Below are 14,009 nucleotides of genomic sequence, written 5' to 3' on the forward strand. Positions count from 1 at the left end.
AGAAAGACACCTGAGGTAGATTCTAATCAGCAAGAGGCATACAATTACCTGGAAACCTTAGAACAATCAGCTGCAGGACCAAGTACTTCTCTGCCACCTGATGCACAAGTTCAGTCTTTGAAACAGGAAATATTTGAGTTAGAAGTCCTAAATAGGCATATCATACAGGAAAATGAAGCACTCAAAGAGCAGAGTAAAGTAGACAAGATTGTCCATGATAATACCATGCTCCATTTAGGACTGTGGCAAAAGAAAAATAGAAAACTGAAGAAGAAGTGCAAAAAGTTAAGCAGAGCATTGATTAACCTCAAGTTCAAATGCCTAGTCAGGAAGCCAAGGATGATGTTAGCATCAAGGAAGAAGAAAAGAGGGCTAGATGTCCTTGCAGAAGCATCAGAACATATGGATTAGGGGGAAATAACTCAATTTTGGTTGCATGAGGACATGCAACACCTTCACAGTGGGGGTATGTTGAGCCTCAAACCTGCACCTTCCTATAAACCCTCTCAGCCTTCCTTTTCCACTTATTTCATCCACCCAGCTGTTAAATCATTGCATTGTAGTTTAAAAAGAGATTTTTATATGGTTTTCTGACTATGCTTATGACTGTTGTTTGGTTTAGTTTTTTTGTTCATGCAGCTACGGAAACTTGTCAGTTTCCGCAGCCAGCACAGGTTTCCGCAGCCAGCATAGGATTCCGCAGCTATTTTGTTAAAAGTTGTGCTACAGGTGTCCTATGAAGAAATGAGCCACATGGGTAAGCTCCAGGTGATGGATACATGGAACGTGTCCCTTCGAAGCAGCTAAATCATCCATGGAAGGTCACGGTCAACGAAGGTCAAAGGCAGAGCCAACTAAAGAGTTCAACGGTGGCACGTCTCTGTTTTGAGCACGTGAACGTCACGTGGCACAGTCCTCGGCTCACGAAGACATCGGCACACCTGGAGATCACTTCTGTAACCGGAATCTAACAGCTACCACTCCAGAGATTTAATAAGACATGATGACAGTTACGCTAGATCTCGGTTGAAGGGATATACGTGTCTTTGGCAACACAGTCAATAGCGTAGGAGTTAGTTAGCTAGTTTCAGCATTTTTTCATTATAAATAACGCGTCGATGAACGTTGTAAAAGGAGTTTTTTTTTGGGATATGTAAATTCTGAACTGTTGTGTTATCACCCCACTGTTTATATATGTTGTTGTTTTAATATATGAGAAGACGTTTCTGAGTTTATTCGTGTGATTATTTGTTGACCGGCTGAAGTGGCAGAGGGCCCCTGCGCGCTGAAGCCTTGTAAAGTTTTCATTTGGTTTTATTATGTTCTTGTATCATTAGCTTGTATATAACACATTGTTTGATGTTTCTTAACTCACTGTTGTTTATATTTTCACCTATGTTTTCTTATAATTGTCAACTGATCAGTGCTTTTCTGCAGGTTTTCTTAGGCAGCCCGGGCAAATTTTCATCTTTTTGATAACTATTGACATATGAGATCATCTTGTCCTTCCTGCTCACTTTCATTTTCTGAAGTTTAATTTCAGCACTGTCTTTTTCAAGTTGTGATTTGCTTACTTATTTTTTTGTTATTTAGATATCATACTGCTCATCAATTTATGGTTTCTTTCTATAGTGGAGTGACTCTATTAGCAAGAAATCAGAATATTACTAACTGTAGTGTGATTTAGTTATCATATTGCTTAAACTTATTCATGATTGCTTCCCACAAGGTAGATTGAGCTGAAGGGTAAAGGATCAGAAGAGTTGGAGTAGTGTGATTAGTTTCCTTTCTACAATTTAATTTCTTGCAATTTAGTTATCATATTGCTTAAACTTATTCATGGTTTCTTCCCACAAGGTAGATTGAGCTGAAGGGTAAAGGACCAGAAGAGTTAAAGTAGTGTGACTGGTTTCTTTTATGAAATTTAATTTCTTGCCATTTATATAGCATATTGCTTGACTTATTCATGATTACTTCCCACAAGGTAGATTGAGCTAAAGGGTAAAGGATCTGAAGAGTTTAAGTAGTGTGAATTAGTTTCTTTGTTTTTGGTTTGAGTTGCTTTAAATTCAGTTTTTATTTTCTTTTCATTCAGCAGCAAGGATACTGGGCCATTGTCATTAGTTCACTGTTTGATGCATTTACTTTCTCTTAAGAATTGATTTCAGTTTAGTTGTTTTAAAGCTTTCTTCTTGAGCACTTTCAAGTTTGAGAAAATCACTGTAGAAACCACCATCACCATCCATACTCCATACTTCACTTTCATTTTCGCCATCACACATTAGGGAAAGATAAATCCATAAACAAACTAAAATAAACTCAAAAACGACAAAAGATTAAGGAAATGGTTATCTAGTACATATAGTACACTTCACTTCATCAGTTTAAGAACCCCGGATTGACATTTTAAATAGCAATTTAGATCACACTAAATTGACCAAACATCTATAATGGAAGGCAGGAAGGAAGAGGGGAAAATTCTCTCTTTACCTTGGGATTTCCTATTGGGGATCTTCCTAGGGGGTCAACTCCCATGAAGAATATCCCACTCTCAGCCTTACCTAACTTCCATGGTTTATCTTCTAAGGATCTTGATGAGTTTCTTTTTGAGTTTGATATATTGTGTAGAAGTTATGATTATGTTACTAATGCTTAGAAATTGAAGCTATTTCCAGCAACACTAAAAGGAAATGCATTAAGATGGTTTATGAGTCTGGGAGGTCATGTAATCACGACATGGGAACAAATTAAGGAGAAATTCTTGACCAAATATCAAGACTACTGCCAGACAAGAAAAAAAAGGGAGGAACTATTTAAGATGGTCAAGAAGGAGGACGAAAATCTGGAGGACTTTGTGGAAAGACTACAATACAATCTACAAAGATCCAATCATCCCAATGTAAGTAAAGACATTCTTAAAACAATATTATTGAAAGGGGTGAGGGATGATTGTTTAGACATGCTGAACATGCTTGGTAAAGGGGACATATCTAAAGAATCATATGATGAAATAGTTAACCTCTGCAAGATATGTTCAAGAGAAGCCGCAAATAGATCAAAAAGCAGGGATAGTACATATTCAAGAGTCCAAAAATCAGCCAGTGGAGGAGCAACAAGAGCTAAAATAGGTAATTTACTTGAGGAATTCAAAACTGAAATGTTAAGCTCTTTTGCTTCACAGATTGATACTTTGTAGGTTAAGAAGAAACAAGTAGAGGCAGAAGCTGCTTTGGCCATCTTCTGTCCTAAATGCAGAGAAAAACATCCACTAAGGGAATGCCCATTGGACAAGGTACCAATTTGCACTATTTGTGAGAAAGATCATGAAACTCAACAATGCCCTTCTTTACCAGGAATAAAAGCAGCGTTGCAACCAACTGAGGAGGAAGCTGAAGCAGTTTATTTGCTGACACAGAGGAGGCAATGGCAACCACGAGGACAAGGTATGAACTCTAATATGCCATTTAATTGTTGGAATAATTATCCTTCTTTTAATCAAGCAAACTACTCGCCCTTCAACCAAATGCAATACCCACCCTTTAATCAAATGAATTTCCCACCCATGCAAAAAACAAACCCTCCCTTTGTAGACCCTGCAATGTGGACTCCTTGGCCTCCACAACAATCTTATTTTAATCAATGGAACCCAAACTGGAGAGCTCAACAAATCCCGTTCCCAAATCAATTTCCTCTGTTTCAGCAACCTCTCTCTATACCATCAAGTGCTCCACCAAATAATCAGACAATAAGACCCCAGCTGCCTATACAACTGAACCGTAACCCTAATAATAATAAAGTTGTGCAAGTCATTGATATTCAGAACCAGCCTATATCTCCTGTTTACCATGTGCAGTGTAATGATATTCATTTACGATTTGGGAGAATAGTTGAGCCTGTTATTGATGATATTACCTCTTCTGACTCTGACAAAGAAGAGACAGAAAAGAATAATTTACCTAATAAGGGTGCTGAAACAGTCGAGCCACCCTCTAATAAAGGTGCTGAAACAACAGAGCCACCATTCCCTGAGCGTCTAGCTCTCACTAAGAGACCTGAGCCGCCTGCTTTTAATCTTTTAGGGGAATTGTAGAATCTTTATGTTAAAATCCCACTTTTACAAGCACTTAGAGATGTACCAATTTATGCCAAAACCGTCAGAGATATTTGTATTAAGAAACCTGGTAGGAAAGCTAAAGATCCCCTTACAGTTCATGTGATGGGTGATCTAGCTGCTTTAATGTCTGGAAAAACTCCTCCTGTTAAATATGGTGATCCCGGCCATCCTACAGTTACAGTACAAATTGGAAAAACTATTGTTTCACGAGTTTTGGTAGACTTAGGTGCTGCTATAAATATTATGACCCTTGAAACCTCACAACTATTACAACTAGAGAATGTAATCAGAGAGACACCAACCATCCTAGAGTTAGCTGACCATTCCACAATCAAACCAGAAGGAGTTATTGAAGATCTGATCATTTCAATTGAATCCTGGAATTACCCAGCTAACTTTATTGTATTACAGACTAAAACAAAGTTGGATGGGCATCCTCTAATCTTGGGGCGACCCTGGCTGGCTACAGCAGATGCTTTTATCAGCTGTAGATCAGGTTCAATGACAATTTCTAATGGATGTGAAACTAAGCAGCTTACTCTTTATCCTCATGCCACGCCTATGATTAATAATGATGATTCCGTATGGTTGGATTATGATGATAATGCTACTCAACTTATTTTTACTGTCGGACAAGCCTTAACTCTTAAAGATACCACGGAGGATGAAGTAATTAGTAATTTTATTTCTGAACCCTCCTCGGTCACTTCTGAAACATAGAACTAGTTGACTGCAATTTTGGAACCTGAAACCCAGGAAAAGCTTAAATTTGAAAATCTACCTCAAACATCAACTGTTATCTCCTCTAAAAGCATAACAGTAGAAATTGAACCTGGCAAAACATTGAACATAAACCCCAACTTATCAGATGCTGAAACACAACAGCTAATGAAGTCACTTCGTGAAAATAAGGAAGCATTCGCATGGGAATATACAGATATGAAGGGATCTCTCCTAAATTATGTACTCATCGTATCTATATTAAGGAAGGGTGTTGACCAGTCTGTCAACCCCAGTGGCAAATGAATCCGAATTTGAGGGAAATTGTTAAAGAAGAACTTAAAAAATTGCTTAATGCAGGGTTTATATACCCCATATCTGACAATGAATGGCTTTCTCCATTGGTGATAGTACCTAAGAAAAATGGGAAATGGAGAGTGTGTGTAGACTATAGAGCCTTAAACAAAGCCACTCAAAAATATCATTTCCCCTTGCCATTCATTGATCAGGTTCTAGACAGTTTGTCAGGGAAGAGATTTTTTTCCTTTTTAGATGGTTTTAGTGGATATAACCAAATCAAAATTTCACCCCAAGACCAAGACAAGTCCACTTTTACTAGTCCTTGGGGAACTTTTGCTTATAGAGTTCTTCCATTTGGACTATGTAATGCTCCAACAACGTTTCAAAGAGCAGTGATAGGAATCTTTTCTGATATGCCTAATGACTTTATGGAGATATTTATGAATGACTTTACTCCTTATGGTGTGACTTTTGAAGATGCATTACAAAACCTTGAGAAAGTACTTAAACGTTGTATACAAGCTCACCTTTCCTTGAGTACTGAAAAATGTCATATCATGATGAACAAAGGAATTGTACTTGGGCACTTCATTTCATTCCTAGGGATTCAGGTAGATCCATCCAAAGTACAGGTAATTCAGACCCTTCCTATCCCTAAAACACAAACTGATGTAAGAAGTTTTTTAGGACATGCTGGATATTACAGGAGATTTATCAAAAAAAATTCTAAAATGGCTTCTCCTTTGTTTGTGTTACTTATGAAAAATGTTGAATTTAAGTGGATTGATCTTTGCCAGAAAGCATTGGATGAACTTAAGCATCAATTGTCTACAGCTCCTATTCTAAGAGGACCTGATTGGGCACTTCCCTTTCATATATCCTCTGATGCTTTGGATACTGCAATTGGAGCTGTCTTGAGACAACAAGAAAATCATCTTCCTTATGCTATTTATTTCATTAGTAAGAATATGACCCCTGCTAAGCTTAATTACACAATTACTGAGAAAGAATTTTTAGCAGTCATTTATGCTATTAATATATTTTGACATTACATTACTGGTTACCCTACTTTTGTTCATACTGACCACTCAGCTATTAAGTATTTAATGAAAAAATTTGTCACAAATGCTCGAGTTACCAGGTGGTTATTATTATTACATTAATTTGATATTACAATTGTAGATCGACCAGGTAAAGAAAATGTAGTTGTTGATTTCCTTTGTCAGATAAAAACTGATGATAATAATCCAATAGATGATTCCTTTCCTGATGAGTATTTATTTGCAGTATCTACTCACTCACCTTGGTATGTAGACATTGCCAATTATCTGGTTGCAGGGAAGCTACCATCACACCTATCACATCGGGAGAAAAGAAAGATCATTCAACAAAGTGCTCGGTATAGCTGGATAAGTGGGTGTCTTTTCCATACAGGACTTGATCATGAAATCCGAAGATGCATTAGAGAAGATGAGGTTTATGATATACTGAAGGCTTGTCATGATGGCCTTTGCGGAGGGAATTTCGCTGATAAGAGGACAACACATAAAATTCTCAGAATGGGTTATTATTGGCCTTCACTTTTCAAGGATGCGAAGAAATATGTTAGGGTCTGTGATAGCTGTCAGAGAATGGGTCAACCTAATCATAGAGATGAAATTCCATTGAATCCCCAAGTAATACTTGAACCCTTTGAAAGATGGGCTCTAGACTTTATAGGACCCATCAATCCTCCATCCAGTCAAAGAGTTTACATATTGGTTTGTACAGATTATATGACTAAATGGGTGGAAGGTAAGGCACTTATTAGAGCTAATGAAGAATTTGTTTTAACTTTTCTATTTGAAGAAATCTTTGTTAGATTTAGAGTTCCTAGAGAACTAGTTACAGATTAAGGACCTCCTTTCAATTCTCATGGTTTTAAAGCCACACTTCAAAAATATCATATTCATCATAAAATGACTGCACCTTACCACCCCCAAGACAATGGTTAGGTGGAAAGTACAAACAAAGTCATAGAAGCCATTTTAACAAAAACAGTGAAGGAAAATAGGAAGGATTGGTCTCAAAGGTTGCCTGAGGCATTATGGGCCTACAGAACTACCTGGAGGAACACTACAGGATTTTCTCACTATGAATTGGTTTATGGTAAAAGTGTTGTTTTTCTTGTGGAATTTGAGATTAAAACCTTAAGAACTAATTTAGCTGTTAACATTGATTTGACTGATGCACGGACAACTAGGTTGCAGCAGCTTCAGGAATTGGATGAAAAGAGGTTAGATGCCATCCACCAAACAACTATGATTCGACAGCAAAGAACTAGGTGGCACGATAAAACTATTAAGCATAAGCAGTTCCAAAAAGGTAATTGGGCTTTATTGTATGACTCTCGGTTTGAAAATTTTCAAGGGAAATTACGAACAAGATGGTTGGGACCTTACGAAATAGATACTGTTTTCCCCAATGGAATAGTAAGTCTCCTAACAATTGATGATTCTAGAACATCATTATTAGTAAATGGGTATTGGCTTCGTCTCTACCAACAAACCATTTCTAAAGAGGATTTTAAGGCCACCTGGATGGCAGATTCACATTATATCATTTGGGGGAGCTTGCTACCCCTCATTGCATTTAATTTCTGCATTGTATTCTTTTTAGTATTAGATTAGATTTCTTAACTAATAATCCCTGTCAAGGGTTGCCATGTTACAATTGATTATTTTCAGATCTCAGATGTAGGGAGGCTAGTTGAAAAGAACAATCTTACTGCAAGTAGATTTAAGCTTCATTTTGTGAATCATTGTCATCTCACTCCAATTCACAATTCAATCCCCCCATTTCGATCATTTTTCCCTTTTTCTCCTCCCTTCTCAGCAACATCTTTTCCATTCTTATCATAAGTATTTTTCAGCAACATCTTCCCTATTTTTCCCATTTACAGCAACATTTTTCTTTACTTTCCCTGTTGCTGAAACACTAATTTTCATCCATTTCCTATTGCTGAAACACCAATTTTCATCCATTTTCCCTTTGCTGAAACACCAATTTTCATCCATTTTCCCTTTGCTGAAACACCAATTCTACCATTTTCCCCTTTGTTGAAACACCAATTCTTACCATTTTCCCCTTTGTTGAAACACCATTTCTTCTCAAGGAATGATTATACATTACTTTCAGTTGTGAGAATCATCTTTTGCATTGTTCTTTCACTGCCTTCTCCTATCATTATATAGGCCTTTCATACAATTACCCTCATATTTCAAAACCTCTTTTCCATAACCATTGATGACATATTAGCAATGTATACTATATATTTTCCGAATATCAATCAAAGGTAAACATGAGGTATGTATTTGTATGTGTAAATATTATTAAACTATAGTCAAATGAGAAGATTATGACATTATTACCACGATCTCCATACATTTAAAACTCATTACTCCAGTCGTAGTTAGGGGGAATATCAAAATCATCACGCCATCATTTCACAACACGCCAATCACCGTCGTTTTTTGACCCACGATTACGTCTCATCACCCCATCTCTGTCTTATTCTTCCATGAACTCATTTGCAAAATTTACTCTGTCTCGGGTGCAATAACTCAGTTTGTCACTATGCATTTTACTGAAGCTAGTAACTATGGGAGGACCTGCTATTCGATATGAGCCCGACTCGATAGCTTTATTAGAATTACACCCAGAGGTATATCAGATTTTTCAGTGCACCGGTTGGGTAGATTATTTTCACAGGCTCCAGGGATTTGATCCACAGCAAGTCCTTGAATTTCCACGTAATTTATGGGATGGCTAATCTACCGTTCAAGGAGTTCAAATTCTAGTTTTAGAGGATGATATAGCACAGGTTTCAGGCCTACTATCTGCTGGCACTCGATGGTTTATTCGTAAACACATCATTATTAATGCACAGCAGGACTTTCTTCTGCCAAGAGAACGGGTCGAGCCTAAAGGCAGGGGTGTCGTACTTCATTCATTACCACTTCCATGGCCGACAGTTGCCGAATTTTTCAAGCACTATCTCACCTGCGAAGGTCGCTACCAGGTAGTATATCAGCATGATTTTGTCTTGTTAAATCATATGAGACATGGTCGTATGTTAAATATGTCGTATTATCTACTTGGGTGTCTAAAGAATATGTCACATTACTGTATTCATGAAAAATACCCACTCCTTCCTCTCACCCATCATCGTCTCGTCCAGTTATTAATTCAAAGAGGTTTGGCTCAGCAGAATCCTCCCCCGCTTAACAACCCACCCCTAGAACCCCAAGAAGCCACTGAAATTTCTCAAACAGTAGTTGAAATTCCCCAAGAAGCTGTTGAAACCTCCGAAGTTTCTCAGCCTGACCCTGAAATTCCTCAACAAACTCCTCGAATCCCTCAGCAAGTTGAAAATCCTTCCAAACAGCAACCAGGGAGCATTTCTGACCCCCCAGAAATTCCACCACCCGCATCAGCTAATCCAATTGACCCTCCCACCACATCAACTCCATCCCATAATTTAGCAGAATCATCCAGTCCCACTGTCCACATTCCTAGTGATGATTCTAATGATAACCTTCCCATTGCTAAGCTAAAAAGAAAAAGGCAAGAAAAGGTTGCTTCCCTACCAAAAAGATGAACAAGGGCCTCAACCAAAGAAGCTACCATCCCTGATGACCCTCCTCCTCTAAAGAAAACCACTCACAAAAGAAAAACCACTGCTCTCCTTGCCTTTTTACCTCGAAGACGAATGAGGACGTCTACTGAAGCAGCAACTGTTACCACCATCCCAAATTCCCCACCTATTAGCCTAAAACCCCATACCCCACCACAGTCCCAAGGCCCTGAATCTTTACCTGTCTCACCCTCAGGTACTGAAATGCAAGATGCTTAGTATTTTGTGACATCATTTCTTTCAGAAAACGTAGCTGCCACATAAGAACCAGCTACTGATTCAGCAGCTGCCACACAAGAACTAGTTGTTGATCCATCAAATTTAGATACCCAACATGAAGTACAACATGTAGTTGCCCCACAAGAACTAGCTACTATTTCAGCAGTTGCCACACAAGAACCACCTGCTGATGAACAGAAAACAGACGACCTAGATGTAGCTATCCCACAAAAACCAGTTATTGATTCAGCAGTTGCCACACAAGAACCACCTGCTGATGAACATAAAACAGATGACCAAGATGTAGCTGCCCCACAAGAGCCAGCTACTGATTCAGCAGTTGCTACACAAGAACCACCTGCTGATGAACAAAACATAGATAACCAGGATATTGCACAAACCGTAGCTGTTACACAAGAACTAGCTACTCAGTCAGCAGATGCCACACAAGAACCATCTGCTGATATGCAAAATTTGGATGCTCAGGATGATGTAGCTGTTACAGAACCAGCTGATGATTCAGCAATTGCCACACAAGAACCACCTGCTGAGGTTGCAAATGATGAAGCTGCTATGGAACAACACGCCTTTCATCCACTGGAATCAGCTACTGAGACTGCGACTGCTACACAAAGCCCAGTCACCTTGGCTTCCCTTCTACATGAAAACGAGTTTCTAAAATCAGAACTCGAAGCTTACAAGCAAGAATTAATAATGGTAAGGGAAGCCTATGACAAAGAGCTTAATTTGTGTATTTTATCTCATGCAACATCTGCAGCTAAGAAGAGTACAAAGAAAGACCGGTATAATGAATATATGTGCAGCTAATGTGGTAATATTTATCATCAAGCCAGTTATAAAATAGTTGAATTTCCACTGCCTGGAGCCACCCCTGCATCTACTTCTATTGCAATTAAAGAGGAATGCCCTGCTGTCACACAAGAACTAGCAGGGCCTTCAAAGAATTTTGAAAAAGAGGTTAAACCAAAAATACCTCGGCCTACTGTGATTGTTAAAACTGAAAGTCATGTACCTCGACCTACAAACACTGTGTTTACTCAAACTGAACCTCGCCTACAAAAACTATCTTCACTCAGACCAGCAACACTCAAGCACAAATGGATAAATGGAAGAAAGAATATGTTGTGTCACAAGAGAAGATCTTGTAGGAGCACAAATTAACGTGGAAAAATCATATATATGCAAATTGGGAAGTTTTGGAACAGTCTCATGCACAGAACAAGGAAAATAAATAGTTAAAAACTAGATTGCTCCTCATGTTTAATTTGGTTCAAATATTACTGGCCACCAGGAAACCATCCTCCAATTACTCTCTTTTTCTTGCAGAATGCTTAGCGTTCTTCCAAATAAAGGTAATTAGAGATGGCAGACCTCATGAGGTATCTGCACCTGAACAGTTTGTGAAAACCTTCACAGAAGCATCTCCCAGTGAACAAAATTTACTCTGTGAACTGTACCTCCATAATGAAGCCATCCCTGAGGATAGGAAGCTCAATCTGAACCCTCTAGTTGGTGACATTCAGATTAGAGCCTTTGTCTCTTTCTTTGCCAATTAGCTCACGTGGCAGAATGCCTTTATTTCAGCAAGACACAATGAAGATAATCGCCTTCTGTGGATTCGATCCGAGCCATAGAATGCTTCCATTTTCATTGCTGAATATCGTCAGTTTTTTAAGGAACCAAGAATGACTGAGCATATGAAAAAGTTACAGGAAGTAGTCTTAAAAGACTGCCAACATTGTTATAGACACTTTTGTGCCTTACAGCATAGAGCGTGAAATGTCAATAATCTGAGGGATCCAAAGTCCCCAAACATGTTGTTCCTACCCCTAGCGGAACAAGGTCAGCAAACCACAGCACTACAGTTCAGTTCTCCACTAAAAACACTCAAAAACAGGTCAGTTTTGGATCATTGCAGCTGCTCCACTAGGCATCTGCGCTGCATAGCAGGTACAACAAAGGCTACCTGCGTTGCAGAGAAAGTAGGACAAAGGCTACCTGCGCTGAGCGTACTTGGACATGTGGAGGAATCTTTTCTCAATGTGCCAGTGCCCAGGAAGCTTCTAAATTGACACTTGGATCAGAAGATTCGCCTAATGATGAGTTAAGAGGTTCTAAAACTCCAAGTGGAAGGCAAAAACTCTGAGTGAAGGACTGAAGAACAACTGGAGTTGAAGAGGACAACAAGTCACACATCAAGCTGACTTATCTTCACTCCAAAACTCTATATAAGGATCTCATCCCATGGGATCTGGAGGCCGGAATTTAGTGCAAAGAATTGCTGTTGGTTTACAGTTGTGAGCATTGGGTGATTGCTTGAGGGAGGTGAAGAAGAGATTTCTCTCCGTCGGGAAGGTGATGCTGGATTGGACCTCTCATGGTTGTATCACCGCCTGAACCTTACTTCCATATATTAATAAAGCATTTGAGGTTCTTCTATTCGCATGTGTTTCAATGGTGTATTGTCTTACTTGCGTCTTTGATTTATGCTAATCCTTGAATCGATTATGAATGCATGCCTCTTGTAGTTTCCTTTTCTTGTCTTATTTGCAGGATCTCGTGTAGTTGGGCTCGTGAAAAGACTTGGAGCTGGGAGCAAGCGGCAATCAAAGGAGATTGGATCGACCATTTGCGCAAGACATCGGTAAGTGGATCTCTTCCTTTTATCTCTTGCATGTCATAAAGAAGAAACTTTAGATAGCTTTGCTTTCAGCTGTTGCTAAGGAACTGTCACCCTTAGAGTGGGTTAGGGTCATTCCGAGTTGGATACTTTCCCCCACAACAGACTGGCGACTCCGCTGGGGATCGTGTCTTGTTGGTAGCTTGTGTATTCTTGCTATTTATCTCTTGAACAAAGGGAGTACCGAATCGAACTGCATTCGAATCCTTCGAATGCAAAGTAGAGGGCAGCTACTCTAGCTCAGTGCTGGGCATGTTCATGATTTAAAGAGCTGATCCACAAGGACTCTTTTAAGCTCTTTGTGATAGTGTTCATCTTCCTTTAATCATCCTCTAGAGTATACTTGACTGATAGCAACTGATTTGGCCAAAAACCGTTGATTTTTGAGCAAACTGTGAGCCGGAATCTGAGAGAGACGAGAGTTGTCTCATCAGTGCAGCTGCAACAAAGGCTACCTGCACTGCATCGCAGGTCCCGAAGGGGCTACCTGCGCTGCATCGCAAGTTGACAGTGCAGTACCTGCGCTGATCCAGTTTAGCCTTGTGCAACTGGGATTCCCCACTATCTGTTACCCAGTTTTCAGTATTGTTTTTGCAGCCTGTTGTCAACCTGTATACCCAGCTGAAACCACTTCTCTTTGCCTTCATCCCGCCTCAGTTGTATGAAGAAACCGTGATTGTTCTTATTGTATTTCTTGCCGTCATTCACAGTTTCCCATAGCGAAAGTGAACTAGTCTTGCTATGACCTCTTGGATCTAGACCTATGAGAAAGTGTCGTTGTGATTCTAAGAGCTAGTTTATTGCTGTTCATAGCCGCTTGAGCATTTGCTTTCGTTATATGGTTCGAATTTCAGTATTTCTTGTGTTGAAATGAGTGAATCTTAAGGTGTTCTTTTGATTATTGGACACAACTTGTTTGCTTTCGCTTGAAATTGAATTCGAAATCATACAACAACTTTCTTTTTGTAATACATCAACATTAAGGAAGAAGAAAAGAAATACTTGCATTGTGCATGTGCATTTTGACAGTTTGCATGTCGATTTAGGAAAATTGCATCAGTGTGTGCTCTATGATCTGTTTGAAAAGATGATGTCTTTCTTTTCCTTCAGTAGTTAAGGTTTTCATAAGTTGAAAGAATTGAAAAAGCTTGCTTATCATTCTTAGACTGCATTTAGGAGTTGTATCATACATCACGTAGTGATCCATAAAGGCAAACTGCTAAGCAAGATCAACCTAAAAAGAACTGAATTTATCTAACAACGCTTTGAAACATAACGAA

The sequence above is a fragment of the Pinus tabuliformis genome, chromosome 7 (genome assembly GCF_031772625.1).
Source record: "Pinus tabuliformis cultivar Carrire ecotype Pingquan chromosome 7, CPIR1, whole genome shotgun sequence".
NCBI lineage: Eukaryota > Viridiplantae > Streptophyta > Pinopsida > Pinales > Pinaceae > Pinus > Pinus tabuliformis.